This window comes from Cebus imitator, unplaced genomic scaffold (genome assembly GCF_001604975.1).
Source record: "Cebus imitator isolate Cc_AM_T3 unplaced genomic scaffold, Cebus_imitator-1.0 Scaffold25, whole genome shotgun sequence".
Lineage (NCBI taxonomy): Eukaryota > Metazoa > Chordata > Mammalia > Primates > Cebidae > Cebus > Cebus imitator.
The window spans coordinates 1,452,024-1,479,519 of record NW_016107340.1 but is presented as its reverse complement, the minus strand read 5'-3'; the positions used below and the strand labels follow the sequence as shown (position 1 = coordinate 1,479,519).

At 38.7% G+C, this 27,496-nt stretch overlaps 2 protein-coding genes across 8 annotated transcripts in view; one reads left to right on the top strand and one right to left on the bottom strand.

Moving 5' to 3' along the window:
* Window positions 1-27,496, bottom strand: part of MED12L (mediator complex subunit 12L) — a 363,255-nt gene that overhangs the window by 158,244 nt on the left and 177,515 nt on the right. The window lies entirely within an intron of this gene.
* P2RY14 (purinergic receptor P2Y14) overlaps window positions 348-27,496 on the top strand; it is a 63,670-nt gene continuing 36,521 nt past the window's right edge. The window contains exon 1 of one of the 3 annotated variants that reach the window (XM_017522859.2): window positions 348-682. The gene's annotated coding sequence lies outside the window, so the exon portion shown is untranslated. The remainder of the gene's footprint in view (window positions 683-27,496) is intronic. The other 2 variants (XM_017522856.2, XM_017522851.2) reach the window with 2 other exon arrangements.

Here is a 27,496-nt window from a genome sequence, read left to right as displayed (position 1 = left end):
TTAACACACGGGAGTTTATCTGAAGTCCTACTTGAGATCTATTTATCAGTAGTGTTCACATATGGGAAAATTAAGTGTGAAAAAAATGACAATGCCACACATCTTATCTAAAAGATGTCGACATTGGTGTCAAAATGCTTCTTTATTCTGTTAATTCCGCATTTCCACGTAGCTCCAACCACCCATCTCTGCCTGTTAAACTGTGAAGCTGCTAACAATTTCCTCTGCGGGTGCTTCAGAAAGAACCATATCTCACACAGTTCTTACACATCAGCTCTCCACCTCATAGCACATGTTGAATTTGACAATGGCAAAGGTTAGAAAATAGGTTGTTGCCTGGTTGCTCACCAGATGATGTGGGGAAAAGTAGGAGGGGAAATAAAAAAGGAGGATTGTTTTTGCATTACTGGAGAAAAGGAACTAGCTCAGAAGTCAGCCTGATACCCGCAGAGATTAAAACGTCTTTTCCTTTCTCTTTGTTTCCCCATCCTAGTCTTCAATAAGCTCTATCTGACCACAGCTGCAGAGGGACTCACTATCTCGTGGTTTCTGTCAAGTTCCTGATTTTCATCCATAGTTGAAAATGAGCAAGAACTCTGTAACAGTGTTATCTTGGAGCCTACATTGAGAGTATTTCAAAATGAGTGGTGTGTGACTCTCACCGATGAAGGCCTAGACGCAGGTAAGAAACAGCTTTTCCATGCAATGACTTGTGTGTATGTGAAAGGTGCATGGGAACAGAAAAGATTTCTGAGCTGGGCAGCAACAAGGCTGAAAAATGCTGGGCCATTGCCACTCATATTTTTCTCAGTAGGTTATTTTGTTTGACAACTATAATTGGCATGTTAACATGGGGATCCAAATCTGAAATATTATCATTTATGACTATTCAGGATTTCCAATCATGGCTGTCAAAATATATCTGTGATGAAGAAATATAAAATATAAATATTTATAAAGACAATATATTTACTTATAAAATATATAAATATAAAAATCATATATAAATATATACAAATATATTTATAGATTATATATAAACATACATATATACAAATATAAATATTTATAAAGATTATATATAAATATAAACATATTTATAATGTTTAATATTCATCCAGGACAAACATTTCAAAAGCTCATAAATGTGTATTAAACTTGCTTCTCAAAACCATAAAATCAATTAGAGTAATACTTATGTTAATATGAATATTTTTGTTTGCAATTGCATATGTGTACAGATACACACTGCATTTAATTTTTTTTTTTTTTTTTTTTTTGAGATGGAGTCTCTCTGTCACCCAGGCTGGAGTGCAGTGGCATGACCTCGACTCACTGCAATCTCCACTCCCTGGTTCAAGCAATTCTCCTACTTTAGCCTCCTGAGTAGCTGGGATTAGATGCACGTGTCAGCATGCCTGGCTAATTTTTGCATTTTTAGCAAAGACAGGGTTTCACCATGTTAGCCAGGCTGGTATCAAACTCCTGATCTCATGATCCACCCACCTCAGCCTGCCAAAGTGTTGGGATTACATGCATGAGCCACTGTACCCGGCTAGCTACATTTATTTGTACATACACTTATATAGGTAAAAGCTTTTATCTTTGTCATTATTAGGATAAGTTACCCCATTAACACCTAATAAAATGCCTTTAAATTGTAAATCACAAAAATGTCCATCTTATGCATAGTAAATATTTGAGTTCATATGCTACTTATAGTCTATCACTAACCAACTAAATTACTTATAATACTTTAAACATTATAAATCACATTCAGGAGAAGTAGCATAGGACCACAATGTCAGCATATTCAATCAAGCCCATGCAATCCATCTTGTCTATAAATATATATTTTTAACCAATGACAATCCTATGGAGAAAATGAATCAAAGATCACGCTAGTAAAAAAAATAAATTCTAGTTCGCATATTCATCTTTCTAAAACATACAAACTTGATAATCAGTTTTAGCACTAAAAGAAAAGCCTAGTTATTAAGTTAAAGAGAAAACAATGCACTCAAAAAATATTAAAACGGCAAATTTTATTATTTGTAAACATGCAATAAATTTTATATTTCTATAAAACTTCTAAATACCATATCTACAAACATGCATACAATTGTGCACACACAATTACACACTGGCATATATGAATGAACTATATATTGCCATGTCTGGCACAAAAAGAGGGGGAGGCTGGGCAAGTTGGCTCATGTCTGTAATCCTAGCACTTTAGGAGGCAGAGGTGGGTGGATCATTTGACATCAGGACTTCGAGACCAGCCTGGCCCACATGGTGAAACCCCATCCCTACTAAAAATACAAAAATTAGCTGGGCAGTAGTGGCACATGCCTATAATTCCAGCTACTCAAGAGGCTGAAGCAGCAGAATCGCTTGAGCCCGGGAGGTGGAGGTTGCAGTGAGCCTAGACTGGGCCACTGCACTACAGTCTGGGTGAGAAATTGAGACCCTATTTCAAAAAATTAAAAATAAAACACAAGTGGGGAGATTTCAAGGTGTTCAAAGCATGAAGATTCAGGGGAAGCGGGTAGGGTGTGAGAAAAGAAGTACAATTTGCTGAGGTGTTAACAGTACCCACTTCACAGTTGAAGCAGGTACAGAAGGTGTGACTAACCTGAGCAAGGCTACCCAGCTTATCTACCCAGGAGCCTGAATCCTCTCAGCACAGGGAGGATGCCTTCACACCATTCATTGTGGGTGGCTCCTGCAGCCCACAGGATTCCAACAGCCCAGCCTCACCATAAGTATATCCACTCCCTGCCCTTCCACCTAATCACCATCACCATGTCCTTCAATCTTCTTCAATCCTCTTCCACCATGTATTTTAGAATACTATTTAAAATTTCCTACTATAAAAATGTTTTATCTAGTTCTATGTACATTTAATTTGATAAAAAGTTATAGCTAAAAACATGATCGTAATTACCGCTAACATCTTTAAACAGAATACAACTGGGAAGAGGGGACAGGAATAGAGGAAAAAAGCCTCTCCATGTCAGGAGTGTCCCTCCTCCCCATTTCCTTATCTGTAAAACAGCACTGTAAGGATTAAATCGGATAGTATTTGTAAAGTCTTTAACACAGAGATACGCCATGTGTTGTTTAACAAGAGACACATTCTGAGAAATGCATCATGAGGTGACTTCATTGTTGTGCACACATCATAGATTATACTTACATAAACCTAGATGATATAGCCCATGCCATTATATAACTCATTATAATCGTATGGGACCACAGGTGCAAACGCAGTCCGTCACTGACCAAGCTATAATTATGCAGTGTATGACTGTATGTATCGAAAGTATGCAGTAAATGAGGTCTGACATCATTGTTTCCACTATTATAAAAACTATCTCAAGGTAAATGTATATGTAATTAGATATCATACTATTTAGAAACATAATACAGATATTTCAATACTGTTGTAGATCAAAACAGGCAAAATATAACATAAAACTGGCTACAATATTGCTTTTCAAACTTTAACCCACATCAGAATCACCAGGAAGGCTTGTTAAAACACAGTTCCCTGGGCCTTATCCCCCTAGAGCTTCTGATTCAGTATGCCTAGGCTGGGGCTTAATAATTTGCATTTCTAGCAAATTCTCAGATAAGGCTGAATGCTGCTGGCCTGAGACACTCTTTGAGACCCACTTATCTACTGGTGAATTCCACACTCACATTTGCCTTACCAATAAAACTGTCTACAAGTTCCTCATTCAATCTAAGCTAGTTAGTGAGCAAAGTAATGAATAAATGCCTGAAAATTTAAAAAAAAAAAAAACTGTATTATCCCCATGATTAAGCATATGACTAAAAGAAAAAAAAGGGAAGATCACAAGATATTTCCTACTATTATCTACGATGCCTCTAAAGTGCTGAACAGAAGAGTACTGTTCCCCAGAAGGACATTCACTATATAAAATGCTTCTAGAGTAAATTTAGATGTTGAGACATCCCTAAGCCTAAGGCTCTGAAAACTCAGAATTCATCAGGTTTATTCCATTTGGCTCCAGCATTTCCTTAGAAGTTAATTCAGAAACAGGTGAGCTGTTTTAGCCTCCCAGTATGAGCAGTCTCTAGAATACCAAAAACAGACCAGTCTAGCAGGTAGGCTGATGCCAACACAAGCATATCCCGCCATGAGCATCCTCACCTGCAGAGGGCTGTCTAGTGGAGGCGGATGGACAATATGGAGAGTTTCCTTCAACTGAAAATTACGTTATCAGGACAAGAATGCCAAGTTTGTTTGGGTAGAGCAGTGGATCTCAAAGTGTAGGTCCTAGACCAGCTGAATCAACATCACCGGTAAGCTTGTTAGGCATGCCACTTATTAACCCCAAACCTACTGAATCAGAAACAATGGGGGTGGAGCCTAGCAATCTGTTTTAACAAGCACTCCAGGCAATTTGTTGCACACTCAGTTTTGGGTGACCCCATGTCCTAGGAGAGCTCCAGTTTTCAACTGTTATCCTGGCATAATTGAAAATAGTACCTCTTTCTATCTCAAAAGTGTCCCTGATTGTACAATAAATTGTATGATCACCGTGCCAGTTCATACTGGATGCTAAGAAGGAGTTTCATTGGTCAGATGCTGTCTACTGCTTGGGATTTCAAATTAGCTTCAAGTTTGCTGCTATATTCTGGTGCTACACCCATATCCTCCCCACCATCACCCCAACAATGCTAAAAGACACACTGCCTCCTAAAGTCTGAGCAGCACAGCGATATAAATCAATTTCAGTATAAATATCCTATCTTCATAAGGAAAAATACCTACAACCAAACTATGTAAAATCTATTTTAAATTCCCAGCTTCCTAAGTAGCGTGAGGAATCAAGTCTCCATCAGGTCTCCAAAACCGTCTTTACTAAATTTTCTGGCTCCTCTTTAAAGGTAATTTTCTCTTCCTCCCTAGCACCCTTAAGAAGAATAAATCTAGTAATTAATAAATGCTATCTTTATATTAATCATTTGGTTATATTAATTCACTGAAAAACCAAGTTTACCACAGCAAAGCTTCTCAATCCACCTGTTCTTTTAAAGTCAAAGTGATATATTGGGCATATGTTTTTAGATCTGATTAGATTCCTTTGAAATTTTTGTCTTTACTCAGTGTAAATTAAATTGCTAGCTTTTTATTCTTCACTGAAATCTCCCATCTGTTGTTTTTGAAAAGCATCAAAGGCTTTAGATGTCATGTTCTGACCCCACATCATTCAGATAAGAGAACAGCCAGAGAGGGGTGGTGGCTTCTACCCAATTATATGACATCTGCTGTTGAAGTTAATATATCAAAGAAAAGAGGAAAAGATCAGTTATTTGGCTTCTGAGGTTTAACCCAAAGGGATCTGTACAATTGTGGTGTGATCACTTGGAAAAAGAATCTGATCCTCAAAACTTTCCAGGATCACACACATTTATTTTCATCACATCACTCAGAGCCTCCACATTCTAGCAGCGATTTATACCAAGCAGATGGGAAGTGTGCCACCTTCTGTAGCGGGACAGATACCTGGCTGGAAAGAACTCACTGTTGCTGATACGATCTTCCCAGTGAATCCAGCCTAAGGTCAAAGATTGGTAAGAGAGCTCATAGAATGCTTCATTCGAAGAACATTTCTATCCTGCTACAGATGATAAATGAAATCCTTGTCTCACTCTAGGGATATTTCAGCCATTATTCATTCAACACTGATTCCTTACATGATTCCTTCCATGAGGAAGCCAACACTCTAGGATGGTAGGGATGGTGTGATGAAGAGGTTCTAGGCCTCTTGTGGCGACAAACCTTAACATCATCACTTTCTCCTAAGAATTGACAGTCACTCAGTTATGACAACAATCTTTGAGCATATTATAACTTATTAGATTACATTTTTATTTTTTTAATGGGGATTTGGAGATTATTCTAATCTCATCAGAAGTCATTTACTGACTGGATCCAAATCCCTAACCTTAATCCAGCTCGAAGCTGATGGCCCTTCATGTACAGATGAAAAAAATAGAATACAAAAAACGATACTTAGTTCAGTTAAATGTCCTGGGAGGTGTCCTTTAGTATTGAATGCACTTTCTCTCCTGACCTCCAAAACTGCCTACCTATGTTTCTGCACAAGGATTTCACTGCCTCTTTCCCCACTATAAATATGCCTATAAGCACTATCTTTATAGAAGTGAAAAAAGGAAGAGAGAGGATATGGTCTGAGATAAAAAGAAAACCTAACACATCAGACCAGCTGTCCCTGTTATCACTGAGTTTGAAACACAGCAGCTGTCCTCGTAACTAGTACCACTGAGGCAAGTTGGTTAAGCAAAAATACAGGTTACCCAAAATAATAGGTTAAATAGGAATTATTTTTAGAAAAGGATAAACCTCTCCCTTAAATACATTATTTTAATTTGAAATACAAAGTGCACATTTATTGCTTAATCTTTTTGTGTTGTGGCAACAAGGTCTTTTTTCTGAGTATGGGTTGGTTCATTAGAGATGTGCCCTGATTTTCTTTCATGAACCACAACTTTAGCACAAGGCCAATCAGATCCAATTTCTCAGTTTAGTTCAAGTAGTGTGAGAATTTTAAATTACTTTAGAAGCCACATGATTTAAAAAAAATCCAGACCCAGTCCTAGGCTTTAAAGTCCCTCAAAAGAATAGACTCTGTCTTAGCCTCAAAACACAGTGAAGTTTTCAATAAATGTTATATGAATGGAAAACATGAGGGTCTTAAATAACAAACTAAATGTGATTTGAAAACAACAGTCTGCATCACCAATTGTTATTTAAATCCACTCCTACCCCAACGAAGAAACAGTATATGCCTTGTTCTAAGGAAGACAACCAGTCCTTATGTACACAATGCCAAGTAGTATAGCACAATAATGAAAAGTGTGCATTCTAGAATCAGACTTTCTGGCATCAACTCTTGACTCTATCACTTATTCTGATACAACCTTAATAAAGTCACTTCACAAATCTATGCCTCATTTTTCTCACTGAGTTATCATGGAGAGTAAATGAGTTATATACATAAATTGCCCAGAAGAGTAATTGGCATAAGAACACAATCAGGCCAGGCGTGGTGGCTCACACCTGTAATCCCAGCACTTTGGGAGGCTGAGGTGGGCAGATCACAAGGTCAGGAGTTCAAGACCAGCCTGGCCAACATGGTAAAATCCTGTCTCTACTAAAAAAAATCCATACAAAAATTAGTGGGGTGTGGTGGTGTGTGCCTGTAATCCCAGCTACTCAGGAGGCTGAGGCAGGAGAATTGCTTGAACTCAGAAGGTGGAGGTTGCAGTGAGCCAAGATCATGCCAATGCACTCCAGCCTAGGCAACAGAGGAAGCCTCCTTTTCAAAAAAAAAAAAAAAAAAAAAAAATCAATGTTTTTTGCTGTTGCCCTCATCATCTTTCCCAGTAACATAGTGTGGTGCTCTGATGACTATAAGAACAGTGAAGGCCAAAGACATATACAGGTTGAATATTTCTTGACTAAACTGCTTTGGACCAGGAGTGTTTCAGATTTCAGATTTTTTCAGATTTTGGAATATTTGGATTATACTTAGCAGTTGAGCATCCCTAATCTGAAAATCAAAAATCTGAAATGCTCCAATGAGTATTTCCTTTGAGAGTTATGTCAGCCCTCCCAAGTTTCGAATACTGAAGCATTTCAGACTTCAGATTTTTGGATTAGGGATACTCAACCTGTATTCCAACTTCCAGTGTGTTCCTTAACCTCTTCCTGCTCAGGTGACTCATTTATAGTAAACAGAACAAAAACATCTACCTAGAAGAATGGCTGTAAGAGTTATCAAGCCTGGTACACAGTTGAGAGTCAAAACATTATAGCCATTAACACTCTATGAAAAGAATCTACAACTCCACACTTCAATCCACATCCACAGATGCCTCCGCCTCCTGCACATCTATCAACTCTACCCACCCAATCTTAATTAACCTGCATTTGGTTGTGTACTCAACATTTTACTCGGGGCAGAGTCCAAAATACCTTCCCCAAATATGCACTTTGTAAGAAGATACACACTGAAAAACAGGAAATGGTGCTTTCAATTTGTGAGTTAAAAGTGGGAATTCAGGAGAAAGTAAACGCACTGTGTGCTGGTGCATCTGGAGAACAGAAGAAGCAGAATGAAGATGAGACCTGAAAGAGGAAAAGGATACACATATATAGGAAATGACAGAATGATTCTATGGGAATGATACACTGAGTGGAAAAACAACTTCAATTTATGTTTATTGACTCAAAAACATGTCCTGTTTTATTTTTATCTTGACCTCTTGAGAAACTTTGACCCTATTTGAGAAATCTTCTCTCCAAGTCCTAAAAACATTTACCTCTTTGCATCCTCAAAACACAGCACAAACCATCTATTGTCCAGAAAGCGTTTTGTTTATGCTGCTATTTCTGCCCTCTTTCAAGCGTCTTGTGCCATTTACACACACATTACAATCTACTCTATGTGTGCTCAACATCCTTATTCCTTCAAGAGCAAGTTTTATGCCTTTGACTTTTTCCCATCACTAATTTATACTGGGGTATCAACCATATACGGTAAATGAAAATTAGATTTTAAGTTTACAATTCAACAAGGTATGACACCATATAATCACCACCCCAATTAAGATAAATATTTCCATCACAAAAATTTCATTATTCTCTTTTCTAGTCATAGGTATCTACGTTCCTAATTTCTTTTATTAGAGCTTTGTTTTACCAGTATTAGAACTACACTGAAATAGAATCACAAGGTACATAGTCCTTTGTGTCTGACTTGTTTTGCTCAACATGTTTTGAGATTTATCTATATTGTTTGCATGTATCACCCTCTATGTTACCGCATGGTAGACTATTCTATGAGGATACCACAATTTGTTTACCCATTTTAACCTGTTCATGAACATTTGGGTTGTTCCCAATTTTTGGCTATTGTGAATAAAGCTGCTATGAATATTCTAATGTAAGTCTTTCTATGGACATACACTTTCATTTCTCCAGGGTAAACACCTAGGAGTAAAATAACTAGGTCACAAGGAAGCAACATGTTTAACTTGATAAGAAGTGACCCGTTATTCAAAGTAGATTTACTATTTTACAATCCAACCAAAAATATATCAAAGTTTCAATTATTGTATTTCCTTGTCCATTCTTGACATTGTCATTTTTTTTTCATTCTAATGGATGAAACTAATACCTTATTATCATTTTAATTTGCATTTCTCTGTTGACAAATGAGGCTAAGCATCTTTTGATGTGCTCCTTGATCAAACAGCTTCCTTTGTGAATTATTTGTTCATGTCTTTTTGCCATTTTTTAGAGAAATTGAATTTATCTTTTTATTACAGAGTAATAAAAATTCTTTAAATAGTCTGAGCCTTTAACAGAGATATTTTTCCAAATATTCACCCCCTAATCTATGGCTTGCCTTCATTTTATTAATGGTGTCTACAAAAAAATGAAAGTTTTAAATTTTAGCGTTTCTTTTTTTTTCTTTTTGAGTTTTGGGTATGTGTACACATTTAGCTTATTTCTAACAAAGCAACTTGCACACTTTTAACATTTAAAACTGAGCATCATCTTCCCTTTCCAGTGAAACAAAAAGAAAAATTTAAAATACACAGGAACAAAAGTACAATAGAGAATGTGAATTCTAAATAATATCCTGCAGGTTCTGCTGACTGTCCCATCAAGCGGCAGGGCAAAAACAAGAGAAAGTAGACAGATACATGTTGGTAAATGCTAACTGTTCATATTTACATAAAGACACAGTGTTTTGAGCCTAAAACACAGAGAAAGGGAGAAAAATGCTAAAATTCTATGCATTACTACACAGGGGCCTACAGCCATCCAACTTCCAGCAGAGTGGACAGAGGTTTTCCTTTCTTCCCACAGAGCTGAGTGGTATTGATTCCATACAGTTTTTGTCCAGACAAGAAGGGATAAAAATGAATTTGGAACAGAAAGGGGTAAAGATCCTTTTCCCATTGTATTCTGCTCAAGTTATTTTCCCCCAAAATAGAGAACCATGGTATAGAGAAAAAAGACCTCAAGAACAAGGCAACCGAGCACAAGAGAACGAACACACACACACACACACACACACACACACACACCATGCAACTTGCTCCCAGGAAGTGGAGAAAATTTTTAGAAAGGAAAGTTGGAACCTATCAGCGTTCCGATAAAAACCTATCATTTTCTCTTCATCCCTCTTTCTTTCCTCCCTTTCATCATCTTCAGCTTCACCATCATCCTTATCCCTTTTATCAATACTTTCCATCCTTCATCATTATCATGTCCTTCCCTTTCTTCATTATCCATATTGAAAAACCAAGTAGTACTGTAATGGATTTGGCCAAGTATTATCTTTGATGGCCTTTCCTGACTCATCAGGATCTGCATCAGAACAGTCAGTAAACCAGGTAAAAAGCTCTCTGGTTCTTCATGCTACCCCTTCCTGCTGACTTTACTCTGTATTTGACTTCAATGTTTTCATCATATCCTTTCCAGATTTCCATTTGACTTCAGTGGACTCTGAAAATGGATCACTACTCTCATTCAGATGAAATTTGTTGGAAAGAACTTCATTTTCAAACTAAGGATTTTCATCAAAATAATAATCTTTCTGTAACCTAATTTAATACCTTCAAATTCTGTCACTTCAACACTTTAACTAATACAATGCCTCTTTGTCTTACCCCTCAAGTAACATAGACACTTGTGGAAGGTTTGACAAATGCTGTTACCCAAAAATTTGAGATTTGGGTGATCAATTCTGACCTCTTCTGAAAATAGTGGGCAAAATTTATTATATTTCTGTTCTGCTTTCAAAATACCCAGACTGACTTGTTCATTAAGTCTCCGTATTTCCTTTTGTACTTCATCAATATATTCAATTACTTCTTGCTGTTCTTTTTCTCCCTTCTTTGGCAAGCCCAGAGAGGCCAGTGTCTCCTCCGGTCGGGAAGTGGTCTTGGTTTTTGGGGTCACGCTGCTAGGAAAGTCCAAGAACCAGGCCACAATTTGTCTTTCTCATCAGGAAGAAGCTCAGAAAACTTAAATTTTTTTGTTTCATGGCTAATAAATTTCATATACTAAGAAGCCAACCCAAGGTTGGGAAAGCACTTTACATTTTCTTCTAGAAGCTTTAAGCTTTTAGTTTTACTTTTAGGTCTATGAAACATCTTGAATTGCTCCCTTGATTCCTCCATTTCATCTGTTAATAGCTCTCTGCAGAGAACAAGTACTTTGTCAACACTGCTGACTCACTTATAAATGTCCTATAGGTTAGAAGAAATGTGTTTTCAAAGCCTATTAAAGGGTCTATGCTCAGCCTCAGTAACATTCTAGATTTTAAAAACTACTAATAGGAATAAACTCATAAATGAGACCCAATGGAGCAACCTGGAAGCTTCCATTTAGAACTGATGTTATGGTCCTGTCCTAGGACATACATTGCCTAAGGCATGGATAATCCAGTTTCATTTCTGTACAAATAGCAGTTTAATTCAGCACAGAAAATGGAGAGCAGTATGCTCAACGTATTTTCTTTTTCTTGTATATGTTAGAAAATTACCATGTCATTAGCATTAATTGAATTCTTTTTAATGAATTAGGCCATAAAACAGTGATTCACAGCAATTGAAAACTGACTTATATATAAGTAATAAATGTTAGAAGATATTACTCTCAAGAGACATTTTCTAGATCCTAAAACACTGGCATTATTTTATAGGACTTAGGTGTCCTTAAAAAATGTTTTACTAACATTTCTTATTGAAAACATGTCAACTCAAAACATAGAAAGAATTACTCCTACTGTTTAGATAAACACTACGAGCATTTCCAGCTATTTCCTTGAGACTTTACTAAGAAGGCATAAGACTGAAAAGAGCAAAATTATCCTTGTCCATTTTACTGGCATTTGGAGAAATTCATAGATTAACTAGGACAATAGAGCATTTCACAGGTACTTAGCAATTCATAAAATACGTACAAATAAATTTTTAAAAGATATCCTGAAGCACTACATTTTGACAGCTGTTTCCTTAATATTATTCAGCCAAAACACACTCCGTGTTTAGCAAAGGTTCCTTTCTTATTACTCTGCCTTAGTGCCTAAGTTTCTACACCACAATTAGGTAACTGTCATAGGAAAACTATTTATATCTAAGAAAGGACCTAGGCTCTCATTTGTAGCTTGCACTCTTTTCTGTTTTTAACAATTACCCAGATTCACAAGATTTTGGAGATAATCAATTGTGGCTTAGAATTTAGGATAAAAAAGAGAAAGTATTATATAACTTTGATATTGTTTCTTTTTAAAGAGAAAAGGGGATTTGTGATTAGGGTACTTAAATTTGATTATGTTATACACTTAAATTCCTTTTCTCATGAAGTATTTCAATGACTACCATTTCCTTACTAGCACTTCATTACTGTTATGCCTTTCTAAATGTACAATGTACAATCCATTTCACAGCCAAAGGTCAAAAAGAATAAAGAAAGTGGCCGGGCACAGTGGCTCACGCCTGTAATCCCACCAGTTGAGGAGGCTGAGGTGGGTGGATCATGAGGTCAGGAGTTTGAGACTAGCGTGACCAACATGATGAAACCCTGTCTCCACTAAAAATACAAAAATTAGCCAGGAGTGGTGTCACGCACCTGTAATCACAGCTACTCAGGAGGCTGAGGCAGGACAATCACTTGAACTTGGGAGGCAGTGGTTGCAGTGAGCCAAGATCATGCCACTGCACTCCAGCCTGGGCGACAGAGTGAGACTCCATCTCTCAAAACAAAACAAAAAAAAAAAGCAAAAACTTCCCAGTAAGAAATAGTGTCTTAAGTCACATCTTCCATGACATGTTTAGTTAATGGTTCCTGTAATAGTCAAAAGACTTCATTTAAAGAATGTAAGAAATTCTAACATGCAAGAAATGTACTCTAGAATAAGCTGCCCACAGAATTTTAAAATAGGAAAAATTCTTTTATACTTTACAGCACAGATGTAATTTGTCAACATTATCTATAAAGTAAATCCAAACATCGTATAAAATCCACTTTATACCAAACTGAAAACACCCAAGGAGAGCCTGGATTCACTTCATGTGAAGGTGGGGGTTTATAAAAGTTACAGAATAAGGCCGGGCGCGGTGGCTCAAGCCTGTAATCCCAGCACTTTGGGAGGCCGAGGCGGGTGGATCACGAGGTCAAGAGATCGAGACCATCCTGGTCAACATGGTGAAACCCCGTCTCTACTAAAAATACAAAAACATTAGCTGGGCATGGTAGCGCGTGCGTGTAATCCCAGCTACTGAGGAGGTTGTGGCAGGAGAATTGCCTGAACCCAGGAGGCGGAGGTGGCGGCGAGCCGAGATCGCGCCATTGCACTCTAGCCTGGGTAATAAGAGTGAAACTCCGTCTCAAAAATAAATAAATAAATAAATAAATAAATAAATAAATAAATAAATAAATAAAAGTTACAGAATCCTACAATATGCTGGGCATGACAGCATACCAATTCCTTCCCAGGAGAAGGAAGTTTTCCCTCCATAAGACATCTATAGCACTTTTTTGTTGTGTCTTTCTTCTTGTCAGGCAGCCAACTGTTTCCTGCATATATGCTTTATTTTTCCCTGTGCCAAGCCACCAAGTCCCAAAGCTTTCCTCCCATGGCTGGAGTTCCTTTCCACTGATATGTTCATATCACTTGCTCATCCACTCCTTAATTTACTTAAAATCTTCAAGGTACTAGAATAGAAAAGAATATTTAAGGGAAGTAACACAGCAACCCCCAACTTTAATACCTAACGTTAAGGTGGAAGTCAAAATCGAAACAGGATTTTTAAAAAAGGATTGTACTATTATACAACTGCTTCTGTAAAAATATAATTTAAAAAATGTCTAGAGTCTAGGCAACCTGCTTTTAATGTTAAGTTCATTCACTCAACAATAAACTGCTTTCTATCTGATGGTACTATAAATCTAAACCTAAAAGTTTCTTCTGTTTGAGATTTCCAGACACAGGTAGTGATAGGGTTCAAATATTTCATAAATTTGTTCACATTTTGGCTTTGATAAGTTCACGTTCTAATTTTAAGATAAGATTTTGAATACCTTGAAAACTGAGATCATGAAGGGAAACCTCCTTATTTAACAGAAATCAGATGAGCTTTCCTCAAACTTACAGTGGCAGGAACACCATCAGCATAAAGTTGACATAACAATGTGCGCTGTAAGCAAAAGCACTAAGGAGAAAGGGGGAACTGAAAGAGGGGAAAGTAAGATGGCACCAAAGCCAAGGGCACCTGGGCACGCTGCCAAGTAGATTCTAGGCCAGTAGCTGAGGAACTCTTGTAATTGAGTAACTTGAAGGCACAGACAGCAGAATGCCTCTTTGGACCAACACTGATGCCCTCTGCTTGCCACCTTCGATTCTCTGGACCACAAGACCCTGTTCCAAGCACTTCCATGATTCCCTGAAAAGGACCAAGAGACTCTTCCAGTTCATAGGTGTTCAGACTTTAATTTGCAGGGAGAAATTCTTTATACTCAAACACAATCTTACCAATACATAAGACAAAACCAGAAATGCTCTCGGTGAGGCTGAGATGGGGACTCCATCAGTCTCCCTAGAACCCCTAGAAAGCCGATGAGGCCTGCCAGAAGCCAGCCAAGAAATATTTGAAATCCAATCATACTTCACCTTATAAAAAGGAATATTCTTATGATGAGCCAGCTTTATATTGCCTATTTTCTTAGGGAGAAACCTTGAACATACTGAAAAACTATCATCAGCGATTTGAGATGAGGATACGATGGCATTGGCCAGCAAGTGGACAATTGAGATGAGAATAAAGACTCAAAAATGCTCTCGTGATGTAAGATACAAACGTAAGAGTAGCAGAAGATAATGATACGCAAAAAAAGGGAAATCAGTCTGTGAAACTTCTGCTTTTTAAAAAATTCTCAGAAATTCCATATCTGTGCTGGGAAACATAAACTGAATGGCTTCAGTTTTCTGATCTCTTTAACTTTAAAAGCTAAAAGATCTGTTTCCATGATGACTATTTAAAGTCCCCCAAAACACAGCATTTTACATTATATTCTATGAGTAGCTCCCCTTTGCTTATTCCTTCATCAGCTCAACCATTATTAATCTAATACTTCCACTGTACCAGATACTGCTCTAGGCACTGGCGACACACAGCCTAACAAGTGGTTCTGCACTGAAGAATTATCTAGCAGGCTGCAGGCAGGACATAATGGGGAGTGCCGTGAAATAGGGTAAGAGGAAGAAATCGTCATGAAGATGACAGATCAAAATAGAAATAAGGGACACAAAGAGGGAGAAAGAGAATATGGGAAAGATGGGTGTGATATATTTGAAGTAGAAGAACAAGAACAAGCAGGCCAGTGTGGCAGCAAGAGAAGGGCAAGGCAGTGGCCACAGGAGGTGCCGTCAGAGAACTAGGCACGGCCAGCTAGTCATGTAGGGCCACGCAGGCCGTGACCAAACTCTGGATGCTTTCGAAGTATGATGAGACCATACATACATACACACATACATACACACACACACACACACACACACACACACACACGTTTGAGCAAGGGAGAAGCAAGACTCAATTTGTGTTTTTAGAGCTTAAGTTTGAATTTCTGAGAAAGGCCATTAAGGCATTTTCAATAAAAACTCTTAAGCAGTTTCTCTTTCCTAACTGACAAAATACACTCCTACTGCCCTCGTGAGAACAGTTCAGTTCTTCCACTTAAAAAACAGCATGTCCAATGACTACTTAATTTTATGCTAAGTGAGCACAAACTCTTTTTGATGTCACAGCAAACAAGTACTTACAAAATAATGAAATCAATTACAGCAGTTATACTGAAGACCAACCTCAAAACATAACCTCCAAAGATTTTAGGGGAATGTGGGAAGGAACAAGGAAATACAAGTACAGAGATCTTTAAACAGTGAAGAAAACAATAAAATAACCCAAATGTCCATTAATAGAAAAATGGTTATACTATGATTCTTTTCTTCAATGAAATGAAGTGGAATTACTCCAAACTAAAAGGTAGAACTTTGAAAACTGAAATGGAAAAGTCACCATGATATACTGTTAAGTGGGTAGGGGAGAAGGAAGGAGTGGTGGTAAGTGGCAGATTATAGAAAGGCAGATAGTGACCTCTGTCCATCGCTATCTGCCTTTCTATAATTTCTAACATTAACTGAAGGCTGTGCCATACTTTATTTAGCCCTGCGCTAACTTCAACACTACTTTGTATTGTCTGGCTGAATTCTTACCACAATCCTATGGGATACAGAGAATTAGTACCATTTAACAGATGAGTTGGGTATTTTACCAAGAGTCACAGAGCTCATAAGTGGGGGTAGTAGTATGTGAATCCAGGAATTCCAACCCTATAGCCTGCATTCTTAATCTTTATATTACATTAATCCCTTAGAGATGAGTCCTTATTCACTGAACATGTTAAATCAATTTGTTCTTGAATTTTCTTTCAAATAACACTTTTTAAATATTTAAACTTCCATTTGGTGTCCTGGGAAATAATTTCATGGAAAATTAAATTAACAACAAAACACGCAAAGCTCATGACATTTTGGAAAACTGATGTGACCCAAGTTGGCATTAAATTCAAAAGCAAAGAACAAAACAACTTTACAAACAAATGTTATTTAAAGGCTCAATGACAGCAAATTGTGGACACCATATTTGTACATTTCCTCTGGTTCTAGATGTTTGTAAGTGTTCAGCATAATGTAATGTTAACCAGTTTAAAATGAAAACAGATGCGCATAATTTTAAGGCATGCTGGGAAGGTCCACTCAGCTGGCATTATTTCAGCAGCTTCACATGCTGATGACAAGGGAGTGAAAGATAGTTGATGGTCAGGCTGATTAGCCAAATCACTAAAAGGTGCTGGGCCATGCTAAAAGCACAGGTCCTGTGCACACTCCCCAGCTGTTGATCCATCTTTGCACTCACTTGGCCCATGCAGAAATGTCCTAATCCTCACTCGTGAACCCCATGTATGCCTACGTGGGTCTCCTCCCCAATGCCACACCACACAATAGTTATTCATTGCAGTGTTTTCTCTTCCTCCTAAGGACTGGCAGAGGGTACATGTTTAAGACGCCCTAGAGAACTATAGCTTCCCCTGCCTCAACTCAAATCCCTACCAGCTACCTGTCCTCAAGCAAAATGCTTAACCTCATCAAGCCTCACTGCCCTCCATCATCTAACTGAGGAGATATTAACAGGACTTAATTTATATATAAGCTATCAGTTATGATATTAACTATTTAATGAGTTAATATAAATAAGGAATTTAGAACAATATCTGACATACAACAAAAACTCAGTAAGTCTTAGGTATTATTGTTATTATTCCTGTTATTTTCCTAGTGTATTTTACCATTTGCAACAAAATAACTGGTTACCCAAGAATAAATCTGTGATTTTAATTTTCTGCTTTTCAGGGGTTTTTTTTTTGGTTTTTTTTTTGAGATGGAGTCTAACTTTGCTGCCCAGGCTGGAGTGCAGTGGCACGATCTCAGCTCACTGCAACTTCCACCTCCCAAGTTCAAGCAATTCTCCTGCCTCAGCGTCCTGAGTAGCTGGGACTACAGTTACATGCCACCACACCCGGCTAATTTTTGTATTTTTAGTAGAGATGAGGTTTCACCATGTTAGTCAGGCTGGTTCCGAACTCCTGACCTCATGATCCACCTGCCTCAGCACCCCACAGTGCTGGATTACAGGCATGAGCCACTGCGCCCGGCCTTTTCTGTATTTTCTAATGTATTTACATTGCCTGTGTATCCCTTAGTAAATTTGAAAAGCAAATATACACACTAAGTTTTTAAAGTAGGCTTTACCAAATTCCTTTCACAATGGCTGGCATGGGGACCTCCAAAAGGCTCCACTATGTAAAGTCTATGGCTAAGCAAGCAGGAACCCACTGCTGCCAGGTGTCAGGGCCACACCACAGGTACCATGTATACATTCACCATGGGGCACAGCATTAATGTGTGGAGATACCTCAGTGTGCAAATTCGCACAAAAAGTTGGGGGCAAACCACAGTCCAGGGCCACTCATGCTACTGGAGATGAACAATAATTGAATTCTCCAATCCACACTATCACTAGTGTGACTTAAAATCTAATACTTCTAATGGGATGCATTCTGGAACCAAAACATTTTGTTTATATCATGGTACTTAATCAGGGGAGTTCATGAATTCCCTGCTAGTGTATAAAACGTGTCTGTACATTTCTCTAGCTTTCTAACTTTCATCAAATTCTGAAAGGTATTCCAACCCAAAGCTATTAAAAATTGTTGGTTTAACAGCAATCCTCAAACTTTAACATGTTAAAACATGTACCCCTTCAACTGAATGCAGTGGTTCACACCTATAATCCCAACACATTGGGAGGCCAAGGTGGGTAAACCACTTGAGGTCAGGAGTTCAAGACCAGCCTGGCCAACATGGTGAAACCCCGTCTCTACTAAAAATACAAAAAAAAATTAGCCAGGTGTGATGGTGAAAGCCTGTAGTCCCAGTTACTTGGGAGGGTGAGGCACAAGAATCGCTTGAACCCAGGAGATGAAGGTTATAGTGAGTCGAGATCACACCACTGCACTCAGACATGGGTGACAGAGTGAGACTCTGTCTCAAAAAAAACAAACAACAACAACAACAAAAAAAACCATGTACCCCTGGACCCCTCCCCAGAGTCTGCGTTTCAGGAATGGAAGTGTCTGAGAGTCTTGGGTAACTTGCCTTTCCAGCAAGTTCTCAGATAATGCTGATCCAGGTCCAGGAACCACACTTTGAGAACCACCAGCTTAAGGAATTATGTGGGCATTTTTCCTTTATTCTGAAGATAAGCAACCAACCTCCCTAACAGAAGTAATGTATGAAAACTAATGGCCGTTTCTCCATTACTTAAAGTGAATTACCTAGCAAGTCATGGCCACCAACACTCCACAATTCCAGATAGGCTACACTTGACTACTAGTTTAATCCTGCAAATATTTAACACATTCCTTATATCCTATTAGATTAGAAACTAACTTTGATATTAGTATAAAACAGTAGCTGTGAATGTATCTCCACCTCTGCCTTTTGGGGGTTTTGGTCTCTCCATCATTTATTCATGCAAAATATCTCTCTAATCTGTCTCATACATAAGCATCTCCAAAAGACAATGGGGAAAGTATAATTTAGTTTCTAAAATTGCACCTCTTCTTATTTCAAAATTAAATAAAACATGGCCCTGAAGATCAAGATGCTTCCGCTCCAAAAAAAAAATCAAATCCGATGAGATTCCACTGTTTAACATACAAGGGACCATGCTTGCCCTGCAATACACAGAATGAAAGAAGACAGACACATGTGCACCATCAAAGAAATCAGTCTGGGGAGATGGAAACTGGAAGGCCAGAATAATGGATGTGATGCCCTCAAGATAAAGATAAATGTTGACTTTACTGGAGATGTCTCAGCTTTGAGCATAATTTAGTATTAGTAGATCCAAGGCAGGAACAGTATTCTGAATAGAAAAAAAAAGATTACAGTTATTTACAAGAAGGTTATTACTTTTTTAAAAGACTAGGTCCAAATACATACAAACCTCAGAAAAGTGATCACTGGAAACAAAGCTGGTCAGCATTGAGCTGTACTTATGTAAAATGTCATTAAAAATTGGCTTTAGGGCCAGGTGCAGTGGCTCAGGCATGTAATCCCAGCACATTGGCAGACTGGGGTAGGAGGATCACTTGAGTTGAGGAGTTCAAGACTGGCTAGGGCAACATAGTGAGACCCCCATCTCTATGAAAAATTAAAAAATTAGCTGGACACAGTGGTAAGTGCCTGTAGTCCCAGCTACTTGGGAGGCTAATATGAGAGGACTGCTTGGGCCCAGGAATTCAAGGCTGCAGTGAGCCATGATCAAGCCACCTCACTCCAGCCTAGACGACAGGCAAGATGCTGTCTCAAAAAATAAACAACAACAAAAACTGGCTTTAAAAAGATACTAGCAGACCTAGATTAAGAAGGAAATGAGAGGTTAACCTAAGTTCATAATGCATTTTGGCTACACCAACTCTTAACAAAGAGCCCATGCAATTTCATTAGGCTAGATAAGGTGACTTTGGGGCTCTTTATTTTTAAAACACTGTGACTATTAAGTGTACTAGGCCCTCATTCTTTTCACAACTGAAACACACTCATGATCTGCTACCCCAACCCCACCAATGGTGTCCCAAGTCCCACCCATCACCATGTCTCCAGCAGTGAGCTGAATGCTGTGGCTGACAAAAACAAAACAGAAAATAACCCAACCTCCCCGCTTCACAGTGCCTACGAATCGTTTATATATCCCATGAAAAACTATTTATCACATACCAAAAAGGGATTTGTTTCCAAACTTAGAATTAAAATACGGGGATTACAGAAAGGACAGAACAGGATGAACTAACACAGTCAGAGACGTCATGAAGGAATCAGCTTTAAAACAGAATAAACAGAGTGGAAAAAGAATGCACTGGGGCAAGAACTATAAACCAGGAAGGGCTCTTTAAGCTTTTGTTTGGAAACGCTATGATCTCTTTTAAGTGGTTGATGGAAGAATTCCCCTAAAGATTAAAACAGAGTATTTATACACAGTAGATGCTCAATAAATTTGCACATAGTAGCATTCATTACAAAGAGAGATAAAGTAAAACCTATCTGTCTTGAGGCTCATCTTGAGATATTTATGAAGAATTGAGCTTGCAAAAAATTTTGAGTGTTTTAAAAATTCTGATTATCCAGTGTCTACCTATTCTTAGGGTAAACACATACTCCAGTTTGCCTGAGACAGACCCACATACCCCGGTTTCCCTGAGACAGACCCAGACTTATAATTAAGTCCTCTGCTCACTCTCAAAAGTATACCGGTTTGACTAATAAGTAAGAAGGCCACCCTATCCAAATCAGTGTTGGTTACGTCTTAGATGAATAAAATCTCACTCAAAGTATTTCCTGGGGCTCTATACCTCAGATAAGAAAATTCCTCCCTAAATCGTAAAGCCATTAAGAAAAATATAGCATAGTTCAAAAGCAGTGTATGTTTCTGAAGGAAAGCCAGAGGCTGACAGCACCTCACAGAAAGCATTGTTCTCAGAGAGTTGTGTGGCCCTAATTCTACAGCAAGATAACTAATCAAACACAATGAGTTGAAACATGCAGAGGCACCACCTTAGGTGAACCTCTCAGTCCATTTGTTAAAAAAGGTTCTCCTTATTCCAGTATATTTATGTCATTTCCCAAATGCTTTTAAAAATTAAATTTTATTTATTGCCGACAATAATTACACATGTATTATATATGTGTACACAGCACCACATTATCAGCACCATTTCATAGGTGGCAAAGGCAAAGCCTGCAGAAGCTAACAGCACATACACACCTTAATCCATAGCTCCTGTCTGCAAAGCCTCCCCTACCTTAGAGTAGGCAAAGATCTGACCCTAAAGGACTTTTTTTAATTAAATGAGACAGAGTCTCACTCTCTTGTCCAGGATGGAGTGCAGTGGCAATATCTCAGCTCACTGCAACCTCTGCCTCCTGAGTTCAAGCGATTCTCCTGCCTCAGCCTCCCAAGTAGCTGGGACTATAGGCTCGCGCCACCACACCTGGCCAATTTTTTTTTTTTGTCTTTTTAGTAGAGACGGGGTTTCACCACGTTAGTCAGGCTGGACTCTTAAAAAGCCCAAGAACATTCATTTTTTGAGGCTAGCTCAAAAGTGAAAAGGTAGAAACAGGAAATCCCCAAGTTCCTTAGGATGTGCCACAGCTCTATAGATTTAGCGTCATTCAAAAAAAAAAAACAGCTAAGAATACGAAAATTCTCATTGTCCTATTGCAAGGGGTACCCTGGAATTTAACTCGGGCCAGCCTCAGACAGCGTTTCATGAATCAATCTTGTGATCTCATGAATCAATCATTTTATTTCTCAATAAAATAACAGAAAGTTTTCTTCACATGGTTTATATGCACTGGCCACATTAGAATGTACTGAAAATTCCTTTGTCAGCAACAAGCCAACAAACGGAATTAAAGAAAGTGAGAAGAACTAGTGAAATTGTATTAGAAAGCAACAATTGTGTGGGTCCAGAGTACCTGATTATGCCTGAGCTACTTCCCATCTAGCTTCAAGATCTTTCTAATCCATCTCAGAGTGGCCTCATACCGTATCAAAACTCCCACTTTGGGCCTCTGGTTGAAAATGAATCCCAAGAGTTTGGGATTCAAAGACCTACAAATTGGGATGGTATAGACACTGGGTCTGTACCTCACTAATTATGAACATCAAAAATAAACAGAGCTTTATGCCACAAAATTGAACTTGTGGCCAAAACAAATTGATTCTTATGCTGTCTATTTACAAAACGCCTAAAAGAAGCTGGAGAGGGAAGGAAGCAGCAAATATGAATTGCCATTCAAAGGCTGTAGTAGGGAGAGAGGAGGAGGAACTTGGAATATAAAAACTTGTGTGAATCTCATCTAAGCCAAGTGGTCCACATGACACTTGAACAAGAGGTGGTCTAAAATGTAAGCCAAAGGAAAACTGTTATAAGATACAGTTCCATAAATACCATGTTTAAACTGCATTTCAAAAGCATGTTTTCTCCAAGCAATCATCTTTTAAAGATGGTATAAAAACCCACACAATGCAAATCTTGATGCTTCTTTCAGCTCTCCATATAGAAAATAATACTGATGACAGACAATACTTACTTTTCTATGTGCCAGGCACATACGATATTTCTCACAACAGTATTCTGAATTAGATATTATAATCGCTTTTGTATAGATCCTCCTAAAAATGAGGCTGCTGAAGCACAGAGAGGTTAAACAGTGTGCCCCAGGACACACAGCTAATATGTAACTGAGCCAGTACTATAACTAAGGCAATCTATTCTGGAGACAATGCTCTGAATCCTTCAGACAGGAGGGATCCAAGATGGCCAAATAGGAACAGCTCCAGAGTGCAGTTCCCAGAAAGAACAATGCAGAGGGTGAGCGCCCACCACATTTCCAAACAAATTTTTACTGCCCACAGACCAGGAGATTCCTGGGCCGAAAGGCACCACGAGTTTTCAGCATGGTGGTTTCAGCCAGTACCGGGTTGGCACACAGAAACTCACACAAATCTGGGCAGCCATTTCAACTGGCGCCTGGAACACATGGGAAAGAGAGCTGCCCATTCAACTGAAAGGGAGTGGGCAAAGAGACAGGGAGCCAGTCGATCTGGCTTGGTGGGTACTACCCCCACAAAACAAGCAATCTGAAACACTCTGGATTCAAGTTTTGCAGCAAGCGCAGCTGGACCCAAGACAGTCTAGCTCAGTGCAGGGAAGGGCAACCACCACTACCAAGGCAGTCTGCCACTACTGAGGCAGTTCACACAGCAGCTGGGCAGAGCCTGTAGCAGTTCAGCAACACCTCTGCTGGCAGACTGTGACTAGACTACTCAGTGCAGGGCAGGGCATCTCTGAAAAAAGGCAGCAGCACGACAGTAACTAATACATAAAGCCGACCTTCCTAGGACAGAGCACCTGGGAAAAGAGGTGGTTATGGGTTCCCCTTCAGCAGACTTAAAAGTACCTGCCCAACAGTTCTGCACGGGACAACGGTGCTCCTAGCACAGCACTTGAGCTGCTATAAGGGACAGACCATCTCCTCAAGCAGCTCCCCAACCCCCATGTACCCAGAGACACCTCATAAAGAAGAGCTCAGGCCAACATCTGGCAGGTACCCTTCTGGGACGAAGATAAAAGAAGAAACTGGCAGCAACCCTTACTGTTCTGCAGCCCCCGTGTGTGATACCCAGGCAAGCAGGGTATGGAGTGCACCTCCAGCAGTTGGGCAGCAGAGGGGCCTGACTGTTAGAAGGAACACTAAGAAACAGAAAGAAATAACTTCATCATCAACAAAAAGGACATCCACTCAGAGACCCCATCTGAAAGTCACCAACTACGAAGACCACAGGTAGATAAGGCAAACATGGGAAGAAACCAGAGCAAAAAGGATGGAAACACCAAAAACCAGAACACCTCTCCTCCTCCAAAGGATCACAACTCCTCACAAACTAGGTTTCAAAGATGGATGGAGAAGGAATCTGATGAATTGACAGAAATAGGCTTCAGAAGGTGGGTAATAACAAACTTCTCAGAGCTAAAAGAACAGGTGCTAACCCAATGCAAAGAAACTAAGAACCTTGAAAAAAGGTTAGATGAGATACTAACTAGAATAAACAACTTAGAGAAGAATATAAATGATCTGATGGAGCAGAAAAACACAGCATGAGAACTTCGTGAAGCATACACAAGTTTTAATAGCTGACTGATCAAGCAGGAGAAAGGATATCAGAGATTGAATATCAACTCAATGAAATAAAACAAGAAGGCAAGATTAGAGAAAAAGGGTTGAAACCAATTGACAAAGCCTCCAAGAAATATGGAATTATGTGAAAAGACCTAATCTGCGTTTGGCAGGTATAGCTGAATGTGATGGAGAGAATGAATCCAAGCTGGAAAACACTCTTCAGGATATTATCCAGGAGAAATTCCCCAACCTAGCAAGCCAGGCCACCATTCAAGTCCAGGAAATACAGAGACCACTACAAGGATATTCCTCAAGAAAAGCAACCCCAAGGCATGTAATCACCAGATTCACCAGGGTTGAAATGAAGGAAAAAATGCTAAGGGCAGCCGGAGAGAAAGGTCGGGTTACCCACAAAGGGAAGTTCTTCAGACTCACAGCAGATCTCTCTGCAGAAACCCTACAAGCCAGAAGAGAGTGGGGGCCAATATTCATCATCCATAAAGAAAAGACCTTTCAACCCAGAATTTCATATCCAGCCAAACTAAGCTTCCTAAGAGAAGGAGAAAGAAAATCCTTTATGGACAAGCAAATGCTGAGATTTCATCACCAGCAGGCCTGCCTTACAAGAGCTCCTGAAAGAAGCACTAAACAAGGAAAGGAACAACCAGTACCAGCCACTCCAAAAACGTACCAAATGGTAAAGATCAATGACACAGTGAAAAAAATGTGTCAACTACCGGGCAAAACATCCAACTAGCAACAAAATGGCAGGATCAAATTCACACATAACAATGTTAACCTTAAATGTAAATGGGCTAAATGCCCCAATCCAAAGACACAGACTGGCAAATTGTATAAAGTCAACACCCATCAATAAAAGTCAACACCCTATCACCCGTCTCACATGCAAGGACACACACAGGCTCAAAATAAAGGGATGGAGGAAGATTTATCAAGCAAATGGAGAGCAAAAAAAAAAGCAGGAGTTGCAATCCTAGCTTCTGATAAAATGGACTTTAAACCAACAAAGATCAAAGGAGACAAATAAGGGCATTACATAATGGTAAAAGTATCAATGCATCAAGAAGAGCTAACAATCCTAAATATATACGCACCCAATACAGGAGCACCCAGGTACATAAATCAAGTTCTTAACAACCTACAAAGAGACTTAACTCTCACACAATAATAGTGGGAGACTTTAACACTTCCCTGTCAAAATTAGACAGATCAATGAGACAGAAAATTAACAAAGATACCAAGGACTTGAACTCAGATCTGGACCAAGCAGACGTAATAGACGTCTACAGAACTCTCCACCCCAAATCCACAGAATATACATTCTTCTCAACACCGCATTGCACCTACTCTAAAATTGACCAAGTAATTGGAAGTGAATCACTCCTCACCAAATGCAAAAGGAAATCATAACAGTCTCTCAGACCACAGGGCAATCAAATTAGAACTCAGAATTAAACTAACTCAGAACTACACAGCTTCATGGAAACTGAACTGGCTCCTGAATGTCAACTGGATAAACAATGAAATGAAGGCAGAAATAAAGATGTTCTTGAAACCAACGAGAATGAAGACACAACGTACCAGAATCTCTGGGACACATTTAAAGCAGTGTCTAGAGGGAAATTTATAGCAATAAATGCCCACATGAGAAGCGAGGAAAGATCTAAAATCAACACCCTATCGTCAAAATTGAAAGAGCTAGAGGAGCAAGATCAAGAAAACTCAAAAGCTAGGAGAAGACAAGAAATAACAGATCAGAACAGAACTGAAGGAGACAGAGACACAAAAAACCCTTCAAAAAAATCAACAAATCCAGGAGCTGGTTTTTTGAAAAGATCAACAAAATAGACAGACTGTTAGCCAGATTAATAAAAAAGAAAGGGGAGAAGAATCAAATAGATGCAATAAAAAATGATAAAGGGATATCACCATTGATTCCACAGAAATACAAACTACAATCAGGGATTACTACAAACAACTCTATGCACATAAACCAGTAAACCTGGAAGAAATGAATAAATTCCTGGACACTTGCACACTCCCAAGCCTAAACCAGGAAGAAGCTGAAACCTTGAAACAGATCAATAACAAGGGCTGAAGTTGAGGTAGCAATTAATAGCCTACCAACCAAAAAAAGTCCAGGTCCAGACGGGTTCACAGCTGAATTCCACCAGATGTTCAAAGAGGAGCTGGTACCATTCCTTCTGAAACTATTCCAAACAATACAGAAAGAAGGAATCCTTCCCAAATCATTTTATGAAACCAACATCATCCTGATACCAAAACCCAGCAGAGACTCAACAAAAAAAGAAAACTTCAGGCCAATATCCATGATGACGGATGGGGGTGGGAAGGTCGGGGAGGGATAACATGGGGAGAAATGCCAGATATAAGTGATGGGGGATGGAGGCAGCAAACCACATTGCCATGTGTGTACCTATGCACCAGTCCTGCATAATGTGCACATGTACCACAGAACCTAAAGTACAATAAAAATAAATAAATAAATAAAATCATTCAGACATACTGCCTCTCGCATAAAAATTTTAAAAAGAGAACTACAGGTCAACAAATGTTTTAACTGTCTAAGAGATTAATATGCAGTGGAAAGGTTCTGTAAATATTTAAACTACAACATGCCAATTGGCAAACGGTAAACTAAGAATTAAATTGAAGTTGAAGAATAAATGGTACAAAAGAAACTACATAAAGTTGCTTTCCAGGCAAGGTCACCTCAGTATCATTCCAAATGGTTCTGAGAAAACAGATCAAAAATGTCTAAAATTTCTTATAGGCATTTCTTTTTAAAACTATACCATTTCTTATATCTCAGAAGCAGCTCTATCATGTGCTGCTTTTCTGATGTTTTTAAATCTATATGCTTCTAATACATGGCTAAGTATCCTAACTCCTGGCAAACCACACATACTTCATATTTGGACTTGATAAGTGATATTTGATTTTGCAAACGGCAAGAGATTATTTAGCAAATTCAAACATTATTTTTCCCTAAGACCCATTAG